Consider the following 22,493-nt stretch of genomic DNA (forward strand, 5'->3'; position numbering starts at 1 on the left):
AAGGCTTTCAGGGCTCCCTCCCCTCCAGCATCCCCAAACCTGTTCTCAGGGCAGAGCACCCAAAAGTCCATGTGCCATTTACCCAACACTGTCAAAATTGCTGAAAAAAACTCCACTATCCAGTACAAAACTCAATTCCAAAAAATAATAATAAAAAGAAATAAAAAATAAAATTCCACTGGGGCAGGAAAAAATTTCCTCTGATCACAGCCACGATCCCCATCCGTGAAAAAGAGCGGGATGTCTAAGACTGGAAGCCCGTTTCTGAGTTTTTTTGTTAACATCCGTTTTGTGTTCTATTGAAGTTCAGCAGAAGACAAGTGATAGCAAGCTCTAGAGGCTGACAAAGACATTTAGGGGAGAGAAACATAAAACTTAAAAGTTCTGTCTATTAACACCTACCCTCCTACACCGCCCCCCAACTAGGAGAAGGTATTTCTTCTGTTTTGGTGGGACTATTCCTGCCCAGCTCCCCTTCTAGACTAATGAGCTAAATCAGAATTACTGAAGGAGCTTTTTTAAAATATAGATTCCAATGTCAATGATACCTCAACAGAAACCAAAATTAAAAAAAAAATATGTAGATTCCATTAGTAAAAACTAAATTCAAAACTAATGACAATAAAACAAACAATAATAATTTACACCCATAGGTATTCCGATTCCCACTGCTAGGAATTCAGTAAATCTGGGAGGGGACCGGAAACTTGTGTTTATTTTTTAAGTTCCTAGGTGACTGTGACGTTCACCCAGGGTGGGAACCTCCTATTTCTAGTGCCCCTGATGGACCTTTTCTGACCTCCCCGGGTCTTTCTCTCTCCCAGAAGGTCTGACCTCACACAAGTTTTCCTTTTTACCAAAAGCTCAAGCCTGGTGGGTTTTCAGCTGCACTCCCTGGACCCACCCCTGTCAAGGTCACCGTCCCTTCTCCCTCTTACTCAGCAGCTTCGGCCTGGGCCGCACCCTCTCCTGGCTCTCGGTTTCTGCAACGCTGGGCCGGCTCCCTCCTGGGCCCCTTGGCAGGCTCCCCTCCCATGCCTCACCCCTCCAGTTCCCTTTCTTGGGGCTCCTGCTGGGCTCCCTGCCTGGTCAACACTCTGTCCCCACAAGATCCTACTTGGCAGATGGCTTTCAAGCCGTTCAGATGTTGTGCTCCCTCTGGCAGCACGTGTATCACCCAAATGCAACGGCATTGACCAGTCACATCTCCTCAGCTTCCAGAACTGCCTACTCCATTGACTATCTACCAGGGAGGCCCAGAGTGGGGGGCCTCAACAGTGGAGCCTTGCCCTCAGCCCAAGGCGTGACCCCAGGGTCCCAGGTTCGAGTCCCCCATTGGGCTCCCCGCAGGGAGCCTGCTTCTCCCTCTGCCTGGGTCTCTGCCTCTCTCCCTGGGTCTCTCCGGAATAAATAAGTAAAATCTTTTTTTTAAAAATGCATTTTTTTCTACTAGGCATCCCAATCTTAACATGTGCAGAATGGACCTCTCCAGTCCCAAGGCCACCAGCTGGTTCTGCAGCCTCCCTCCTTTCGGTTACAGCCCTGCCGTGCACGCAGCCTGGGAGCTAATCATCCAACACTCACCTGTGCCTCCGTTTACCTCCGCGTCCACCTGCGAAGCCGCCTCCGGGATCTCACCCCTTCTGGCCATCTCTCAGCGACTTCTCTGACCACCATCAGATGATGGTCTCTCTCATCAGACGTGATGGCAGCTGGGGCGCCTGGGGGCGCTCAGCTGGTTGAGCAGGGCCTTTGGCTCAGGTCGTGATCTCCAGGTCCTGGGGCGAGCTCCAGGCTGGGCTCCCTGCTGGGAGGCTGCTTCTCCCTCTCCCTCTCCTTTCCCACTGCTTGCGCTCCCTCTCTTTCCCTCAAATGAATAAATAAAAAAAATCTTAAAAAAAAAAAAAAGAAGTGATTGCAATCGCTCCCTAATTGGTCTCTCTGCTTCCACTCTTCCCTCCCTAAAGCTGATGCTCTACTAAGCATTTTTAAGAATGTAAATGAGGTCAGACAACTCTCCTCTTTAAACCTCTCTATTGACCTCTCACTGCAAATAGGGTAACATCCAACTCCTGATTCTGGAACTTACAAAGTCGAAACGGCACGGTCCTGAACCCTCATACTGCTGTCCCCTCTATTTGGAAGGTTCTTCCCACAGACCTTTGCCCTGGACTCCTTTACCCTGACACACTTTCCTGAGGACTCTCAACCCGCCCAGCCTTTCTCTTTGTTGTTTCCTGACTCCTTTGCTCCCATTGCCCTTTCACTACCTGAAATTTTGATTTCCGTGTTTACTTGTGTGTCTTGGGCCCGGCCCTGCTGGAATGCAAGCTCTAGCTCCACCAAAGTAGATGTTCAATGAACATTTGCCTAATAAATCACTTATTCACACCGTAATATACGTGACTGGCAAGTACCCCAAGTATTTCATTTGTCTTGGGCATTACATTTTAATTGGGATCAAAGCTTTAAGATCAGGAAAAAAAGCAAGCTGGTAAGATCCTAATCATCCATTCACTGACCGGGGAGAATTTCTTCACCACTCCCCTGCAAAGTCATACCTCTATTTTTATTAGGCCACCCCCATTTTCTGTCTGTACTTGCTTCTGGATCCCCTCCAACTTTCCTGGGAGGTTCCCTCAGAAATCTGTTCTTCCCCAGTTGATTCCACCCCCTGCACCCCCAACCTTCATCCATGTTTGAACACCGGGGCTCACAGGTTCTTCTTTGCCGTAGCTGCACCCCAGGTACTCTTGTCAGAGGCAAGGTCAGGTTCTGGGGGGCCGGGCAGCCTTCCTCACCCTGCATCTCAGCAGTTTTCAGTAGCGTCACGCTCCTGGCCTGTCCACACCCTCATTCTTGTCTATCAGCTCTGCTGAGCCCATATTTCCTGTGCCTTTTCTGGCCTATACCTCTTCTCGCCTCTTTTTATTGGCCAGATGCCTAATTTTGCCTCCAGCTTCTCCATTTCTGGAAGCATTCTCTAGGGCTGCTGCAAGTCTGCCCCCTAGTTGCTGAGACTGGCTTTGGTGGGAAGCAGGGCTCCGGGCCCCAGCTCCTGGCTTCCACTCCCCGAAGGGCCCCGCTGCCCCAGAATCTCTCCACCCGGGGAGGGCTCGGGAGAACTGGCCCCCTCTGGGCCTGGTGACCTCCGGGTGCTTCTGCATTCAAGGTCCACTTTCCCCATCACCCCCTCAATGGTATGTTCCCTTCTCTCCTCCACGTCCCTCCTTCCCCACAGGGATGGCAGTTCCTCTCAGGGCTCGCATGGGAATGTGGCGACCCTTCAATGAACAGGTTTCCGTAAGTGTTCAGCATGTATTTAGTGAGGGTGGAGAGAAACTAGTTTTCTATTAATGCAAGTTACTCAAACTAAGGGATTTATAACATCTAATTTCCTAAACCAGGAAACGTCCCGGGAAGGATGATATTTTTTTCATACTCCAGAGATAACCGTGATTTTGACTATTACCATAGGTTAGGTTTGTCTGTTGTTGGACTTCAGGTAAATGGAGTCATACAATATGAATGAGGGTGGGGTCTGGCTTCTTTCATTCAGCATTTTTTTTTTTTTTTTTTGGTCATTGTTGTCATCTCTACACCCAATGCGGGGCTTGAACCTACAACCCCCAGATCAAGAGTCACAGGCTCCACTGACTAAGCCAGTCAGAGGTCCCTTATTCAGCATATTTTTTGCTCATTTGTTTTTGTTTTTGTTTTTGTCTTAGAGAGGGAAGTGGGGAGGGCTGGAGGGAGAGGGAGAAAGAGAATCTCAAGCAGGCTCCGTGCCCGGTGCAGAGGCCTACGCGGGGCTCAATTGATCTCACAGCCCTGAGCCAAAATCAAGAGTTGGACATTACATGACTGAGCCAGCCAGGTGCCCCTCATTCACCATATTTTTGAGATTTATCTACGTCACTGCATATAATATTGCTGAACAGAATTCCACTATAAGGATATAGCATAATTTGTTTATCCATTCTCCTATTGATGGATGTTCAGCCTGTTTCCAGATCTTTTCAGGCTATTGTGAATAAAGCTACTATTTCTGTACAATTTTTCATGGATGCATGTCTTAATTTTTCTTGGGACATCACTTGGAATTCGCTGGGTCACAGGGCATATGTTTGAGTTTATTAGAAACCGCCCGTTTTCCAAGGTGGTGGTGTCACATTACATTTTAGGAGACATATAAAACTCCGAAATTTAGGTAATGAAATAACTGACACGCAGTGACTAGTCCTACACTATACTTTCCCAGTACGAGGAGTTCATTGGTTGAGGCCATCAGACTGCAGGAAACTGTCAACTGGAAGATCTTGGGGCTGGAAGCTCATCTTTTAGTTGTACAGCACAAGTGGTACAATCAGGTCACAAAATTAGTCACTCAGGATTCGTCTGTTTTTGCAAGGCAGGACTTTTTATTTCTCTGAAAAGGGTTGTGTGCTTTTAGTCAGTTCTGTGATGAGTCAGGTGAAATCCCAACTGAACTGGCAACGTTTCAAATTTATTCCAATGATGTTTTCAGGGCCCCTTACAGACCAGTGCTTGGAAAATTCAGATCACATGGGTGTGTTTCTCTTATTGTTCTTGTTTTATTTAAAAAAAAATTTTTATGATGTTATTTATTTATTCATGAGAGACACAGAGAAAGAGGCAGAGACACAGGCAGAGGGAGAAGCAGGCACCATGCAGGGAGCCCGATGCGGGACTTGATCCCGGGACCCTGGGGTCACGCCCTGGGCCGAAGGCAGGTGCCCAACCGCTGAGCCACCCAGGCGCCTCCTGTTCTTGTTTTAGGAGATGGGAATGGAGACACCTTCACGGCACCACCTAAAACCTAAAATATTTTTTGATTATAACAAATCCTTTTAAAAAGCATAAAACCAATATGCAGATATAATACGTGATTATAAAGCAAACACCCCAGTAATCACCCTCTGTGAAAAAAGGCAGCACCTTGCCAGTCACTCCAGAAACCATTCCTATGACCTAAACACAAATCCCCTCCCTCACCACGAAGGGCAACCACTGCCCTGAATTTTATGTCCATTGTTACCTTCTTTTTTTTTTTTTTTAAGATTTTATTTATTTATTCATGAAAGACACAGAGAGAGAGGGAGGCAGAGACACAGGCAGAGGGAGAAGCAGGCTCCATGCAGGGAGCCTGACTGGGATTCGATCCCAGGACCCCAGGATCACACCCTGGGCTGAGGGCAGCTGCTCAACAGCTGAGCCACCGAGGTGCCCCCATTTTTACCTTCTTTTATTTGCAGTTTTATTGTCCAGCTCTGCATCCTTAAACACAATAGTTTTTGTTTTTTTGTAAAACATGTCTTTCAGATCTTTAAATCTTTAAGTTTCCCCTTTACCTCTTTTTCCCTCTTGCAGTTTACTTGTTTAAAAAAATGGATCGGGGAACTTGGGTGGTGGAGTTGGTTAAGCACCCAACCCTTGGTTTCCGCTCGGGTCAGGATCTTAGGTCGTGAGATCAAGCCCCCAGTTGGGATCTGTGCTGGATGTGCAACCTGCTTAAGATTCTCTCTCTCCCTCTCCCGCTGCCTCTCTCCCCTGCTCTCTCTCTCTTATTCTCTCTCTCAAATAAATGAATAAATCTTTAAAAACAACCAACCAGATCACTTGTCCTGTAGCATTTCCTGGAATCAGGATCTTGTTGGCTGCAGCTTCCTAATGTAGGTATTTATCATTATCCGCTGCCCTCTGTACTGCCTGCGAATTGGTAGTTGAGTCTGGAGGTTTTGTCATACTCAGGTTGGATCTTTGCGGGGGAGGAGGGAGGAAGACTCCTTGGTCGTGATGTCTTCTGAAGCACATAGTGTCCAGGTCGCTTTCTCTTTGAGTTGCCAGTAGGCACTGAGGCTTAATTCATCTGGGGTTGTGAAATGTTGATATTCTATCAACATCCTATCACCCCTCCTTAATTTATTGTTGAAATGCTTCTATAAAGAGAAACTTTCCCTCATCATTTATTTGGCCACCCAGTGACACAGTCATGGGAAAGGCAAGATCAGTTTTTCTTTCTTTTTTTAAGTGAGCCTAACGTGGGTCAGGCACTTAACCAACTGAGCCACCAGACACCCCAGGTAAGATCGGTTCTTAAGTCTCTTTATTTACCAGTTTTCAAGGCAACAAGTTGCTCCTCAAGCATCCTTTCAAGATGACCGCATTTCTCTTTAATGTCATCATGAAATACATGGATTTAAACATATTTTAATCTGTGTTAATGCTTAAAACTGCCCCATCGTTGGCCAACAGCAACCTCTTCAAATTAGGTCCCAAAACCTTCTAACATGACTCTATCAATTCTTTTTTATTCTATCAATTTTTGACAGATTTTTTTTCTTTCTCTGGTAGAACATGATTTTCCAGACTCACACATTTTCTGCCTTCTTCTTAGATCAGCCTTTTCCCCAAGAAGGTTTTTTTTTTTTTTTTTAGTTTATTTATTTTTTTAGTACTCTCTATGCCCAACATGAGGTTCAAGGTCCTCTGACTGAGCCCGCCAAGAACCCCTGTTTTGTTTTTTGTTTTGTTTTGGGTTTTTAGTGGGAAATATGTCAAGGCCATATTTGGGGTTTAGGGTCATTCGTTGCTATTGGATTGGTCATTGTTTCCTTTCTTCTCCTTTCTTTCTTTCCTTCCTTCCTCCTTCCTTCCTTCCAATTCACATTTAGAACTATAAGATTTTTTATGTGACTTCTAATACATTTCTTCTACATGACACATTCCTTTTATACAACCTTCTAACTACATCTGTACCTTATTTTCTCCTCATTAAAAATCCTGCTTCACAGGGACACTGGAGACAATAGAACTAGAATATCACATAATTTCTCATTTGTCTTGTTGATCTTTTCAACTTTTAAAGTCAGGTTTATTGAAGTATATTTAATATACAGTGAAATTCGCCCTTTTTAGGTGTATGGTTTGATGAGTTTTGGCAGAGGTATATTGCTGTGTAGCCATCCCCACAATCAAGTGATGGAGCCTCGCCAGCTCCGATTCAGTGTGAGGACTGCACAAAGGCATGAAGAGTGGGAGGTGTGATTCCTTGGGGCCATCTTGGAAGACCTGCCACGCATCACATCAAGCTTCCACTGGGGCTCTCTTCTCATTACACGTACTCTCCCAGGCAATTTCATCTACTTCTTTTCCTTTAATTACTGTGTCACAATGACTCCCACATCCATATCTCCTGAGCTCTAGGCCTGACATACAGACATTACCTCCTGGAGGAGCCACATTATCTTTTCCCAAACCTGTTTCTTCCCTGCACGCCCTATCTTGGTTATGACCAATTACCCAGCGATTTATTTTTCATCTTAGACCGTCACCCTCACCTCTCTCTTACTTCCTACAGCCAACAGATTTCAAGTCTATCAATTACCTCTTGAAATATCTCTGGACTCAGTCCTTCCCACTGCAAGTTTTTGAGTTTGTGCTTTTTGTTTCTCTCGCCTCTGCTTCCAGTCTAATGCTTCTCTCCTCTCCATCGCTGCCCTCCTCCTTGAGCACTTCCATCGTCTCATCTCTTAACTTCTTTCACTCTATCCTCAGTAATCTACAGTTATATTTCTTTTTTTAAAGATTTTCTTTACTTATTCATGAGAGACACAGAGAGAGGCAGAGACACGGGCAGAGGGAGAAGAGGACTCCCTGTGGGGAGCCCCAGCAGGACTTGATCCCAGGACCCCGGGGTCATGCCCTGAGCTGAAGGCAGACACCCAACCACTGAACCACTGAGGTGCGCCTGCAGTTATATTTCTTTTTTTTTTTTTTGCAGTTATATTTCTAAATATAAATCAGACATATCTTATTCTGCTGCCTAAAATTCTTGAATGACTTGTCACTGTTTGTAGGATAAATTCCAAACATATCTGAATCCTATACAGTCTTCCCATGTTCTAAAATACCCTTCTGCTTCGCCCAAATATGCCATGATTTTTTCCTTCTTGTATGTGGTTCTTTTCTTGGTATGTCCTTCCCTAATTCTCTATCCATTAATTTCTACTTCTTCTGGAGAAAGAGCAAGAGCTTTCTCTTCTCTGAAGCCTGCCTTGATTTCCTCAGACACACTTAGGATTGCTCTCCTTATGCTCTCCTTATATCTTCTACATCACTCAGTTATATTGGTTTATGTAATCCTCACTACTCCCCCTATGCATTCTGGAAAATATGCTTCCTTCAGAATAAGAAGCACATCTTATTTATTTTTCATTTCTTTTAAGAACCACATCTTTTTTGGTTGTGCGTTCTCATTGCTAACATGGAGAATAGCTGTATTAGTCAGAGTCTTCTATTGACAGTGGAAGCCTGACATCTGATCAACTTAAACCAAAGGGGATTTAGAGAAGGGATATCAGTTCACAGACTCAATGGGAAGAATGGAGAGACAGATTTGAAAATAAGAAAGGCCCAGGGCTGTTCCTGAGAGATAGGAAACAGAAGTGGAGAGAAACTCTTTCAGCTGGAGCAAACGGAATGAACTTCAGCCATTTTCTGCCTCTTTGTGTGGGCAGAGTTCAGGAAAGGAACACCTGGCCACAGCCATGCCCATTCCTAGCCACGACAGCACGGCCCCTGATAAGTCCCATGTAACCGGCCAATGGAAGTGAGGTAATTTCTTGGAAGGAATGAGATGACGTTAGGAAGGGCAAATGGATACCTGGTAGCTAAAAAGACAATCATTCATCACACTAGCACATAGGAAGCACTCGATAAATATATTAATATAAATCAATGAGTGAATACTTGAAACTTTATTTCCTGCCATACTAAACCGCAGCCATTCACCGGATGTCTCCGATAACCCACTACTTCCCTACCTTTACATGGGCTGCTACCTCTACTTGGATGGCTGTCCTCCTCTTGTCTGCCTAGGAATGTGTTTGGCCTCTAGATTTGCCTTAGAATGAAATGAAACAACCTCTTGGAAACTTTCCCTGTCCTTTCTCCATCTTGCGCCCTTCTAGTACATTCTGTGTTCCTCCTTCACACTGCTTCAGTAATTATGTTCTATCACTCCCAGGCTCACCCAGAATTGGTCCCTGCTCTTTGTACCAAAACCATCCTTTCTGATACACCAAGATGGACACATTTTCTGCTCTCCTACACTGTATATTTTATTTATTTAAGAATCTGATTATTTTAATTTAGGTTTGTTTGTTTATTTATTTATTTATTTATTTATTGGTAAACTCTATCCCCAACGTGGGCCTCAAACTCATGACCCAAAGATCAAGAGTCGTAGGCTATATGGAGTGAGCCAGCCAGGTAGCCCTACATTGTGTGTGTGTGTGTATGTGTGTGTATGTTTTAAGATTTATTTATTTATTTGAGACAGAGACACAAACAGATACCACGGAGAGGGACAGAAGTAGAGGGAGAGAGAATCTTTTATTTTTCTTTTTGGGAGAGAGAATCTTAAGCAGACTCCCTACTGAATGCTGAGCAGGGAACCCCACTTGGGGCCCAATCCCAGACCCTGAGATCATGACCTGAGCCAAAATCAAGAGTATGATGCTTGACCACTGAGCCACCCAGGTGCCCTGGAAGAGCTCTATAGTTTTAAAATTCAATTTCCAGTATTGTGGGTTTGGCCACTAAACTCCCATTTTTACCAGTTTGGCCATTGAGCCACCAATTTGATATTTATTTATTTATTTATTTATAGATTTTATTTTTGAGTAATCTTTACACCAACAAGGGGCTTGGACTCACAACCTCTAGATCAAGAGTTGCATGCTTTACTGACTGAGCCAGCCAGGTGCCCCGTGAACCACCAATTGGAAATCTTGAGCTGAGTCCCTAAAACTAATTAATAAGCTATAGCACCTCATGATATTGTAAGTTGTGGCTCATCTGTTTGTGTATACCAATAAGTATTTCCTGCACCGTGAGGGCTTCATGGAAAAATAAAACTTGCTTTCTGGATAGTTTTTATTCCTGTCCTCAGGAATTTACATGTAGATTCTATTTGGAGAGATAAGGATGTAAATAATTATAACAGAAGGCAAAACATGCTTACAGAAATAGAGGCTACATAGCTCTCGTGAAATATTTTTGACTTCTCTAAGGACCAAAAATTATGCTTTCCTTTATTTCCATTCCTCATGCTGTCTGCCAGTGTGATGTTCATGAAAGAGGCTCAATATACAGTGCTTAGTGGATTCTGTGGTATAGAGAAATCGGTTGATGATACTAAAATTACCCTCAGCAGACATTAAGAGAGAATGAGTTGTAAATAAATATGTTGTGAAATATCATTTAGTAATATATGAGATAACGCTTCCTTGGTTCCTTAAAATTTTAGCCTAAGATTATGCCTTATATATGTTTTTAAGTATAAACAATATTGTCGGGGGGTGGGGGTGACTGGGTGACGGGCACTGAGGGGGGCATTTGATGGGATGAGCCCTGGGTGTTATTCTGTATGTTGGTAATTTGAACACCAATAAAAAATAAATTTATTATAAAAAAATAAAAAAAATAAAAATATCTACTCTTGCAATGCAAAACAAACAAACAAACAAACAAACAAACCAATATTGTCCCAGTGTTGGCTCAGAAGGGATTTTTGTCTTACTAAATCACCTATATTATGTCTCTGAGCGCACCAGGTTTTCCTGAAGGTCTCCAAGGATGTCCAGTTAGTCATGTCTAGAAATGAAATTAGTTTGGGAATGTAGCAGAAGAAATCAGGGCTCTATTTTGAATTTTTAGAATTTTTATTTAGTTTTTTTTTTTTTTTGTGGCAAACATTTCAAGGGAATTAAAAATATTTTTTCAGGAAGAATATTTTTCATAAGTGTTTTAATTTTAAGATTAAAAAAAAAAATCTCGGGATTTCTGGATGGCTCAGCGGTTTGGCGCCTGCCCTCTGCTCAGGGTGTGATCCTGGAGTCCTGGGATCGAGTCCTAGATCGGGCTCCCTGCATGGGGCCTGCTTCTCCCTCTGCCTGTGTCTCTGCCTCTCTCTCTCTCTCTCTCTCTCTCTCTGTGTCTCTCACGAATAAATAAAATCTTATGAAAAAAATCTCTTTTGAGACCACGACGTTCAGGTATGAAATAGAGGAAATGAGTCAGTAAGGAATAGGAGTTGATTTTTGCAATAAAGAATATTACGTATACTTTTAATTTATTTGAGGCTCAGAAATTAACTCTTTTTTCTTTTCTTTTTTTTTAAGGTTTTATGTATTTATTCATGAGAGACACAGAGAGAGGCAGAGACACAGGCCGAGGGAGAAGCAGGCTCCATGCAGGGAGCCTGACCTGGGACTCGATCCCTGGTCTCCAGGATCAGGCCTTGGGCTGGAGGTGGCACTAAACCTCTGAGCCACCGGGGCTGCCCTCTCTTTTTTCTTTTAAGTAATCTCTACACCCAGTGTAGGGCTCAAACTCATGACCCCAAAAGAGTCATATGCTGTACAGACTGAGGCAGCCAGGTGCCCCAGAAATTAATTCTTTATGGTTAAAATAGAAAACTTTATTAAAATCTAACAATCCAGCAAAAAGTAGGAAATGAAAAAAGATGCTTAAATCTTTTAAAATGTGAAGTGTATCACTGATGGACAAAATGCTTTTGTGGCATAGAATGGCATATGAACCACGCAAGTTTAGTAATTACCTGATTGCACACACCCAGACAGCTATTTCTGAAAACCAGTGGAAGGAGTTTCATTGCAGATGCCTGAATAATTTTGTGATTATGTAATGCCCGGGTTAATTTCAGAAATCACTCAAAGCGGTGTGGGGATTAGCAAAGCAACCAGAAAAGATCAAATTATGAAAGGGTCATGTCCAGATATGTTTCTTAACGCTCAAATCTGAAACTTTGACTTTTACCCTCTCCTCTTTCCAAGCTGCCAAACTGGCTTTTCTGGAGGCAGGCTTGGTCCAAGTGAGTGACAGTTGGTGATATTTCTGTTTGGGTAAAATCGCCTTTGAATTTTTGGTCTCCTTGCTCCTCCCCCTTAACTCTGTAATCTTTCTCTTTTCTTCTTTTATCTCCTGTGTCCTTTTTGGCTTTCTTGTTTCCTCTGCGCTCCCTATTTGCTCTGTTCTGTTTCCCTGGGACTCTTTCTTTCTATTCTATTTGGAGAGATAAGGATGTAAATAATTATAACAGAAGGCAAAACATGCTTACAGAAATAGAGGCTACATAGCTCTCGTGAAATATTTTTGACTTCTCTAAGGACCAAAAATATGTGGTCCTGTCGCGCTTCCCTTGGCCTTGGCCGTGTAGTTCCATGCCTGTTTCTCTATACAAAGTGTTTAGGAGGCGTCCTGGGGTTGGAAAGTAAACAGCAAACTTTGCTTTTCAACTAACTTGGGTCAAATATTCCTTAGTGTGACAAATCTTAACAAACAAGCACGATTGTTTATCGGTAGTGTGTCTGCTAAGGGTACACAGGAGTACAATATGTGGGTGGCTCTCACACCCAACGGAGTGACTATAGTGAAGGGAAAAAAACAAAGCAGAAATGGAAAACAACAAGTATTGGCAAAGGTGTGAAGAAATTGGAACCTTCGTGTGTTGCTGGTGGAATGTAAAATGGAACAGCTGCTATGGAAAATAGTTTGGTAGTTCCTCGAAAAGTTAAACAAAGAGTTACCCCATGACTCAGCAATTCCCCTCGTAAGTATAGGTATATACTGCAGAGAGTTAAAAGCAGAGACTTGAACAGATTCTTGTACACCAGTGTTTGTAATAGTATTATTCACAATGGCCCAAAGGTGGAAACAACCCAAATGTTCATCATGTTCTTCAACCAATGCATAGATAAACAAAATGTGGTGTATGCATACAATGGGACATTACTCAGCTATGAAAAGGAATGAAATTCTGACACATGCCACCAGATAAATGAACCTTAAAAACATTATTCCAAGTAAAATAAGCCAGACACAAAAGGACAAATATCATATGATTCCATTTACATGAATAATCAACTCATGGAGACAAAAAAGTAGAAAAGTGGTTGCCAGGGGTGGGCTGTGGGGAGCAATGTGCAGGGCCGGGAAGAGGAACCAAGAAGTTGACGTTTAATGGGAATAGAGTTTCTGTTGGGGATGAGGAAAAAGTTCTGGAAATGGATAATAGTGATGGTTGTACAACATTGTTAAGATACTTAATGTCCCTGAATTGTATATTTAAAATTTTTTACAATGGTAGGGGCATCTAGGGGACTCAGGTCATGATCTCAGGGTTGTGAGGTCAGGCTCCTGGAGCCTGCTTAAGATTCTCTCTCTCCTTTGGCCCTTCCTTGCTCTCTTAAAAAATTATTACGGTGGTAAATTTTGTGTCTATTTTACCACACACACACACACACACACACACACACACATACACACACAGATGTAGATGGTTTGTGGCCAGCCCAGATTAGGTTCCACTAAAGTACCTTTTCTTAATTAGGGTCATCTTTGGGCTTTTCCGAATCAGCTCTGTGTCTGTTTCCACTTCAAGGACCTAGAGGTGATATAGTCTGTCTTCCTAAACCTCCGCCTGAAGTGGGAATTACTATTATTAAATGGAGCAGTCCCTAGAAAGCACTACTTAATAAGATTTAGGACTTTAGGAAAAGCCCAGAGTTGTGCATCGTAACTGGTCATCATATAGGATTTCTCTAGAGTTAATATAGTGGAGAATTACATTTTTAAAAACCCAAACTTTTACTTTTATTACCAAAATAATACGTGGTTATTATAGAAAATTCAGAAAATAAAGGTAACCAGGAAATAAAAATCACTTATAATCCCATCATCCATAGAGAGGTAACTGTAACATTTTGGTGTATGTCCTTTCAGTTATTCACATTTCATCTGTATTATATATGTATGGTACATGTATATATGTACAGATATGTAAAAAATTTATGTGGGGATCCCTGGGTGGCTCAGTGGTTTAGCGCCTGCCTTCAGCCCAGGGCGTGATCCTGGGGTCCTGGGATCAAGTCCCGCGTCGGGCTCCCTGCGTGGAGCCTGCTTCTCCCTTTGCCTGTGTCTCTGCCTCTTTCTCTCTCTCTCTGTCTCTCATGAGCAAATTAAAAAAAAAAAGCTTATGTTTGTCTGATTTACATATATAAACTCTTTTATGTGTGTGTATATATATATACTTATATATATAAACCTTTATAATCTCCTCTTTGAATTTAACAATGTCTTCATATAAGTAGTGATTAAAAATTCGGATCTGCAAGAACTCACTTGGGTTTCGAATGCTCACTTTGGGGGGGCGCCTAGGTGCCTCAGTCGGTTAAGCATCTGCCTTGGGCTCAGGTGGTGATTCCGGGGTCCTGGGATCGAGGCCCCCTTATCGGGCTCCCTGCTCAGTGGAGAGTCTGCTTCTCCCTCTCCCTCTGTCCCTGTCCCTGCTTGTTCTCTCTCTCAAATAAATAAATAAATAAAATCTTTATTAAAAAGAATAGAATGCTAACTTTGTCACACTGGCCCCTTAGTTACTTCGGTGGAACAGTAAATAAGTAGAAAAGGCTCCCAGGCAATATATTATATGAGGAAAACAGGACCGGGCTGCCTTATGCAGTTGGGTCCTGTCACTGATACCTGTTTGGGCTGAAGCAAGTCCAAGGCACAGAGGACACCTTGAGAAACACCACAGAAGGCTGTGGTAGACGCAGCCTCAGCAGCTTGCCTCCCTCTGGTGGCCACACCACCGTCAGGATGGAAATTTGCAGAATTAACAGCTCGGCCTCCTCTTGCCTTTTGTTCAAGTTCCTTAAAATAGCCGTCCCTGTCCCTGTTGCGGAATTCTTCATACTAAGAGAGAACAGAGCTTGTTGAAGACTTTGTTTTTAGCTGAGGAATTTTATCCGAAAAGTGGGAATAATGTCCACACCTCAACTTGAATTCTCCTGCATAAGAAAACAGACTGTGGGAGGGCCCCGACCACACTCAAGCGTGCAAGCGTAGAGCAAACGTGGTTTTCACAGCAGCTTCCTTTGCTTGATGTATCTAAGCAAAGAGTGTGGCTTGAGCTGTGACCAGGTTGGGACAGGAGCTAGTCCCAGGTGGATGAAGTCTCATTGCGGTAAGTCCTCTTCGGGGAGAGGAGTTGGCTTTCTTTGGAGAATCTGCACTTCAAGGAAGCACTCTGTGGCTGCCAGAACATTCCCTCTGATCTCATGCTGTATGCACGGGGTTCAACCTTCCTACACGTTTTCCTTCTCCCATAACCTTTTCCCCCATCCTTCACAGCACTGGTTCCCTATCTTTCGAGGCTTAGCTTAGCCGCCACTTCTTACACAGGGTTTCCCTGACCATCATATCTGTTCTTCTCCATCAGGGACCCTATTTCTTTTCTTTCTGTTGCTTCTCTTCCTTTTCAATTGTGTGTATTGGTTTGTTTACCTGGTGTCTCTCTTCCTCCATAGACTCTGACTGTATTAGGGCAGGGTCTGTGTCCACTTCCATCAATATTTGTCCAGCACAATATGTGTTGCATGATTGGATACATTTAGCTTTGGCTAAGGGATGGGATGATAGATTTTATCTGCCATGTTGACTCAGATCTATTGCTCTGGAGTGGTTGTGTGGGAAATGATCCTGAGACCAAGTCTGTACACAGTAAGAATGGCAAGACTGACCATTATGGTAGGCTGAATAATGGCTTCTCAAAAAACACCACCACCGGATCCCCAGAACTTGTGAATATATCACCTCAAGTGGCAAAATGGGCTTTTCAGATGTGATTGTGCTGAGGAGTTCGAGATGGAAAGATTATCCTGGGCTATCTAGGTGAGCCCAATGTAACCACAAGGTTCTTATAAGGGGAGAAAATGTGATGGTAGAAGCAGAACTTAGAGCAGATGCTATGATGCTGGCTTTGAAGATGAACAAAGGTAATTCCTACAGCCAAGGAATGGAAAAACGAATGGAACAGATTTCCCCTTAGAGTCTCCAGAAGGAATGAAGCAATTAAGGCCAATTTTAGACTTACTACCTCTGGAGCTATAAGATAATACATTTGAGATTTTTTTTTTAAGATTTTATTTATTCATAGACACAGAGAGAGAGGCAGAGACACAGGCAGAGGGAGAAGCAGGCTCCATGCAGGGAGCCCGACGTGGGACTCGATCCCGGGTCTCCAGGATCACACCCCAGACTGCAGGCAGCGCCAAACCGCTGTGCCGCCGGGGCTGCCCACATTTGAGATGTTTTAAATCATTGCATTTGTGGCAATTTGTTATAGCAGGTGTGAGAAATTAGTACCCTCGACATTATTCTCACAAGATTCCTGAATAATTAACAATAAACTTTCATGAAACAGGACCAGCTGACTCCAACACAGCATTGCAAATAGAGGTAGAATGGCCAATTACCGAGGGGACGGTGTCCTGTTTTCATGGTATTTATTTCCTACCCACAGGCATTTAGGTGCCTTATAAACAGGCTATTTATTACTTCCTGACTTTCGAGATCTGTTGACATCAGGTCAGCACTGTCATGAATCAGTGTGATATTTCGTAGAATGATGAGATGGTCAAAGTACCTAAAGGTTAGATTGTGGCCAGAAATAGAGTTAATTTAGCCCAAGTCAAAGGTTTGAAGTTATATTGCTATCTCTGATATGTGAAAACAAATTGTTTCTGGTATTGTTTGAATATTGAGATGGAGAAAAATGGCATTTTCTACATGACCAGATGTATCCCAGAGCTGGGAACTGAACTGATTTGTTCCAGCGAGTATACCCCTTCTTGACATCAACTGTAAGTGGAGTCAGAACCTGACTGACCTTATGAGAACTTGCTGGCATTCTTCAAAATTCTGTGCCTGCCACACTCACAATCTAAATGGGGGTGTGTTGGGTATCACCACAATTTTCAAGTCATAGAAATGCCATTAATCTCATTGATTCTCTGGAGGATTTTTTTTTTTAAAGATTTTATTTCTAAGTAATCTCTACACCCAATGTGGGGCTTGAACTCACAACTCTAAGATTAAGAGTCACATGCTCCTCTGAGCCAGCCAAGCACCCCTCGGCAATTTTTTTAAATCTAGATTTTATTTTAATTAATAATTACTTAACCAATTAATTAATGAGTGAGAGAGAATGAAAGAGAGGAGTGGGGAGGGACAGAGAGAGAATCTCAAGCAGGCTCCATGCACGGCACAGAGCCCAAACTGGGGCTGGATCTCACAACCCTCAGATCGCAAACCTGAGCCGAAATCAAGAGTTGGATGCTTAACTGACTGAGCCACCCAGGTGCCCTTATTTTATTTTAATTTTTTAAAAGTAGGCTCCACAGCTAACATGGAGCCCAACATGGGGCTTGAATTCACAACCCTAAGATGAAGACCTGAGCTGAGACCACAAGTCAGACGTTTAAGTGGCTGGACCACCAGGTGCCCCTACTCTAGAAGCTTTTTTAAAAAAATAGATAATATAGGGGCGGTCAGGGGCTCCTCAATGTAATTTTTTAAAATTATCGGTTGAAGTTTTCTTGGCCCTGATTACTCTTTATTCACCTTTCACGTTGCCAGTTGATGTGAACACAGGGAATGTGCACTATTTAATCTGTGTTTCCTCCACCACTTCTTTCCATCTTCCCCTTCTTTTCTTTTCTGTTCTATTACCCTCTCTGCTTGCTTCTACGGTTGTTCTCTGTAATGCCTCCCCTTTCATTCTTCTTGGACTCACTTTAAGATATACTTAAAATGTCTTGACTCCAAAGATATTTGAAAGCATGTTAAAATAGGTACAAGTGCATGTGCAGGCACCCATATATATAAACACAGATTGGGTCATCAACTGGGGTGAGAGGAAAGCTGGCACAGAGGCACAGAGTTCGTTTCATGCAGGCCTCTTGCCCATGGAGCCCGGCTCACCAAGTCCATGGTACATCCAGTCTGGCCACTCCAAGGCCCCAGAGCTCCTTGCTTTACTTGCCATGGACTGAATATCCCCCTTGATTAGAACCACCTCTGCTATCATCTCCCATCCCAGGTGGGGCTCACTACAAGGGACAGTGCATTTGTCTGCTAAGGCTGCCACGACAAAAATACCATAGGCCAGGTGGTTTGTTTTACTTTATTTAAAGATTTTATTTATTTATTCATGAGAGACACAGAGAGAGAGAGGCAGAGACACAGGCAGAGGGAGATGCAGGCTCCCTGAGGGGAGCCCAATGAGGGACTCGATCCCTGGACCCTAGGATCATGACCTGAGCTGAAGGCAGATGCCCAGCCACTGAGCCACCCAGGCACCCATATTAGTTATCTTTTAATAAACCCGGCATTCTCATGGAAGTGAATTTGTAGAATTCAGTGGTGCAACCGACTCCTTTAACACATGAACTCAGCTATATATTCATTTTAAGAGTAAGTTTATAAAGGCTCAGAATCATCTGAGTTCATTTCTGGCTCAGTTCATGTTTCCAACCTTTGTGTTATTACATATTCTTATGTTTAAACAGTAGATTTTAAATAAATAGTGATAATACTTCACAGATAGTAGTAATTGTATAGACAAACAGAATTTGAATTACTTCATTTCTGCATTCGAATCACTTCATTCTCCCTTTTGCAGGTGGTTCAATTTTATTAAAATGTACTCACTAGTTACTGGGCAATTATTTACACAAAATATTGTTAAATTAAGGTATAATCAAGGGACCAAAGTTCAGACTGGTAGGTATTTATAAAATGTTTCAAATTAAAAACTGTTGTGCTTTTTCTTTTTGTATTGTGTTATTTTTTATTTATAGGCACACATACATAAAGTTAAGTAAATTTTTTATTGTCTTTATTACTTTTCTGGTCATTAATGCCATTCAATTTCTTGATTATTGTGGTGTCAAAAATGCCAACCCCAACTCTTATCTCCTCATCTTCTCCCTGCTTTTCCATAATTGTTTGCCCCTAATTCACTAATTGCTAGTATTTTTTTGTTTATTTATTTTTTTAGTCATCTCTATACCCAATGTGGGTCTCAAACTCATGACCCTGAAATCAAGACTCACATGTTTCTCCACCTAAGCCAGCCAGGTGTCCCAAATTCTTGACATTTCTTGAGCACAGATGTTTAGCTACGTTGGTGAATAAAAGAAAAACACCTGTAGGGATCCCTGGGTGGCGCAGCGGTTTGGCGCCTGCCTTTGGCCCAGGGCGCGATCCTGGAGACCCGGGATCGAATCCCACGTCGGGCTCCTGGTGCATGGAGCCTGCTTCTCCCTCTGCCTGTGTCTCTGCCTCTCTCTCTCTCTCTATGTGACTATCATAAATAAATAAAATAAAAAAAAATCTTTAAAAAAAAAAAAGAAAAACACCTGTAAATGTTATGGAGTTAAGAGGAAGGGAGGATGCCTGTGAAGGGGACAGAATTTTCAAGGAGTGCTCCCGGAGGCCAGCACTGGAGATATCCAGGGGAAAATGAGAAGGGGAAGATGGAAAGAAGTGGTGAAGGAAACACAGATTAAATAGTGCACATTCCCTGTGTTCACATCAACTGGCAATGTGAAAGGTGAATAAAGAGTAAGCAGGGCCAAGAAAATTTCAACCGATAATTTTAAAAAATTACATTGAGGAGCCCCTGACCGCCCCTATATTATCTATTTTTTTAAAAAAGCTTCTAGAGTAGGGGCACCTGGTGGTCCAGCCACTTAAACGTCTGACTTGTGGTCTCAGCTCAGGTCTTCATCTTAGGGTTGTGAATTCAAGCCCCACGTTGGGCTCCATGTTAGCTGTGGAGCCTACTTTTAAAAAATTAAAGTAAAATAAGGGCACCTGGGTGGCTCAGTCGGTTAAGCATCCAACTCTTGATTTCGGCTCAGGTTTGCGATCTGAGGGTTGTGAGATGAACAAGACTAGAGGCTATGAGATCCACCTGCCTGTTTCTCATTGAGAATTTCCATCCTTTGCCAAACCTAGGCTAGAACCTTCCTTGTCTAATCCAGTTATCCCAAGGCCCTTAGAGGGCTGTATGTATATCTTGCACTTTCTTGTGTCCTCAGCAACTTGGCTCCTCGGGGATAGTTTTTGGCTGAAACTGTGGATGTTTCAGGTCAAAAAATGTCAAACAGCTGCAATTTCATGGTTTCAAGTGTTCTTTGTTGTTGGTCATGATAGTAATGATGAAGAACATCTTTTGATTCTCTGGTATCAAGGTATTCTTTCAGAGGTAGGTCCAGCAGGGTCCTGGTCCTGGCCACAGATTCACAGTGGGCCTCAACCTTCCCAGTGGTAGTGATCTCTGGCTACAAGGGAAAAAGAAGTTCATCATGTAGCTTTAAATTCCTGCCCCATTACCAGACCACACAGCCTATGGAATGCCACGAATACTTCTTAAATAATTATATAAAAATTATATAAATTTTCAGATTTATATAATTAATTATATTGCATTCTATGAGGATGCCTGGGGGGCTCAGCGGTTGAGCGTCTGCCTTCGGCCCAGGGCATGGTCCTGGGCTCAAGTCCCGCGTCGGGCTCCCTGCATAGAGCCTGCTTCTCCCTCTGCCTGTGTCTCTGCCTCTCTCTCTCACTCTGTGTCTCTCATGAATAAATAAATAAAATCTTAAAAAAATTATATTGCATTCTAAATTTCATATTTAAAAAGTATTAATGTGTTAAATATAAGCATTGAAAAATATATCACAATTCTTATCATGCTGCTTTGGCATTTCTTTAATTGACCTAGGTCTTTCTTTACCTCTGAGAGTCTCCAGCCAATGTTCATTTTCACTCGTGTGTGCCCTTAAAACTTACTGTTCATTTAACAGACGCTAATTAATACCAACTAACCACCTAATTGTATTAATTCTAGGAAAGGAATACAAAAGCTTCTTTTCTTTCTTAGGTAAGCTCTATGCCCAATGTGGGGCTTGAACTCATGACCCGAGGATAAAGAGTTGTATGTTCTACAGACGGAGCCAGGCAGGAGCCCCCTGCAAATTACTTTTCTTAACAAAATCATAGTCTAGTGAAACGTAAAGACAAATATATGAAGTGGCACTCAATAATTCAGGGATAAATTTATCACTTGTGGGTTTTTTATACTGATAAAGTAACAATTTCAGTCCTAATATCCCTCTTAATGTTTAGATCGTTTGTATAGACACTCAATATGCTGTGATCCTTTCTGGCCAAAATAGCCCATTTATCCTTTTATTTTTAAAGATTTCATTTTATTTTTGAGTAATCTCTACACCCAATATGGGGCTCAAATTCCCAACCACAAGATCAAGAGTCACATACTCCACCAAGTAAGCCAGCCAGGCATCCCATAAAACAGCCTATTTATCCTAATGAAGATATATCCATATACATTTTTTTAATATTTATTTATTTATTTATTTATTTATTTGAGAGAGAGGGTGATAGTAGGGGATTGGGTGGTGCAGGAGGAGAGGGAGAGAAAGAATCTCAAGCAGACTGTCCCCTGAGTGCAGAGCCTGACATGGGGCTTGATCCCATGACTCTAAGATCATGATCTGACCTAAAACCAAGAGCCAAGTGCTCAACTGAATAAGCCACCCAGGTGCCCCACAGGCATAGAAATTCTTTATTTATTTATTATTTTTAAAAGATTTTATTATTTATTCATGAAAGACACACACACACACAGAGAGGCAGAGACACAGGCAGAGGGAGAAGCAGGCTCCATGCAGGGAGCCCAATGCGGGACTTGATCCCAGGACTCCAGGATCACGCCCTGGGCCAAAGGCACTAAACCGCTGAGCCATGCAGGGATTCCCCAGACATTCTTTAAAAAAGTAAAAATTTAACTAAAAGGAAGTCATGTTCTGGTTTTACTAGCAGTTCAAAGGAAAAAAGACTGAATCATATTATGCTTAACATGTATTTTGAAAGATCTATTTCATATGCATTTCATCCAGTTTTGTAATTTGATCAGTCACTAAAAAATTCTTTGAATTTGTAGATTTAATCTTTCTTTGAATTTCCTGGGGTTTTTAAACAAGTGGTGATTTAAAAAAATTCTAGGCACATTATTGTTACGACATAAATTTATGCTTATCATATAACTGATAATGGTTGAAACATATGCTAAAATACTAAATGCCTTAAATAACTAGAATTTTAGTATCTGAAACTGTCATGCATACTGGGGTTCTAGACGATAATTCCACAAATATGCAAAATATAGCAAGGGTATCTATGCTGCTAAATAAAAGAAACTGGAAAATTTGCCTAACGTGATCGTAATTTGTTCCACAAATATTTATCCTTCCTACACTTTGCTCTTCCTGGATCACAGGGTTGAATAAGAATATAGATTTTAAAGTATTGTTTCAATCACCATTGCAATAAAAAAAAAAAACCCTAAAGCCAGATGGCCTATCAACTCAGCAATGTTTAGTGCAGGAAATAAGCAAATCAGCAGCTGTTGTTGTCTGTAAAAGACCATCTATCTAGCTGGGCACTTGTTGATGGGCCTGTTGTGATATGTTTTGAAAAGTCTCTGAAGCCAGAGTTTAGTGTGAAATTGGGCATTT

At 42.3% G+C, this 22,493-nt stretch overlaps 1 long non-coding RNA gene across 1 annotated transcript; it reads left to right on the plus strand.

Annotated features, from left to right (window-relative positions):
* The first annotated feature begins 984 nt into the window (after positions 1-984).
* LOC144300157 (uncharacterized) lies at positions 985-1,873 on the plus strand. The gene is made up of 2 exons (XR_013366751.1): positions 985-1,321; positions 1,454-1,873. It is a non-coding gene; the product is annotated as an uncharacterized LOC144300157 (long non-coding RNA).
* The last annotated feature ends 20,620 nt before the right edge of the window (positions 1,874-22,493 follow it).

Source organism: Canis aureus, chromosome 28, assembly GCF_053574225.1.
Source record: "Canis aureus isolate CA01 chromosome 28, VMU_Caureus_v.1.0, whole genome shotgun sequence".
Lineage (NCBI taxonomy): Eukaryota > Metazoa > Chordata > Mammalia > Carnivora > Canidae > Canis > Canis aureus.